This window comes from Penaeus monodon, chromosome 36 (genome assembly GCF_015228065.2).
Source record: "Penaeus monodon isolate SGIC_2016 chromosome 36, NSTDA_Pmon_1, whole genome shotgun sequence".
NCBI lineage: Eukaryota > Metazoa > Arthropoda > Malacostraca > Decapoda > Penaeidae > Penaeus > Penaeus monodon.
The window spans coordinates 15411238-15412354 of record NC_051421.1 but is presented as its reverse complement, the minus strand read 5'-3'; positions in this window follow the sequence as shown (position 1 = coordinate 15412354).

Sequence of the window (1117 nt, the reverse complement as noted above, 5' to 3'; positions counted from 1 at the left end):
CAGTCCATTGGGATAATATTCTCCACCTCACGTAACATGTTAATCTTAAGATAGAGTATAGTGTTAACGTGCCTTCTCATTCGAGGGGTCGGCCGTTTGCCCTCGCCAGGCTGCGGGAAGTTGCAATTGGCACCTAGAGATTACTGCTGTGGCTTGACACCACGGCGGGTGATGACTAAGCTCTGTCGAGTTAGCACCACCTGACACACGTTAGTTGACACAGAAAGGTGGTCCTCTCACGGGTATATCCTGGGCTCGGCTCGGCTTCGCATATCGGACTTATCCTTATGTCAATATCTTCGTAACACAATATATTGTAGTATAAGAACTTGTAGTATTGATGTTATATTGTTTGTATCAACTGTACCCCTTTTCCGCAAAGTATTGAGCATCTTAGTTTCGTTTAACTTTCTTTATTTTTCCGGCTTTGCATGAGTAACGACTGGTGTAATGCGATTACTATTAAGAATGATGGTGATTTGATTTATAACCTATATCTGCTGTCAAGATTATAATGATGACGACAATGACGATGGTGACGGTGACGATTGATGATGATAATAATGATACTGATGATGGTCATTATGATGATGATAATGATGACAGTGATACTGATAAGGATGGGATTATAATGACAGTAGTGACACTAATGCCAATGCCGATGTGGATAGTATTAATAAATAAAGGAAATGGAATTACCAGTGACTATTTAAAAATTCTGAGGTACTGTCATATGAGCGAGAGGAAAATGTCAATACTATACATCATCAAAATGTTATAATAGGTTTAGAATTGTTTTTCGTTTTCTTTTTTTTTGTGTGTATGGAACAATGTTAAGTAATTTGCAAGGGCTCTTTGAGAATAAATATTATACAAGAAACTCACCATATACTTTCGACTGATATCTATCCAGGGGAAATGATGGGATTATTTCGTCAATAAACTGTTCGTGCTCTCTCTCTCTCTCTCTCTATCTCTATCTATCTATCTCTCTGCCTCTGTCTCTGTCTGTCTGTCTCTCTGTCTGTCTCTTTCTCTCTCATTCTCTTTCTTTATAATTCTCTCTCTCTCTCTCTGTCTGTCTCTTCTTTCTCTCTCTTTTTATTCTCTTCTCTGT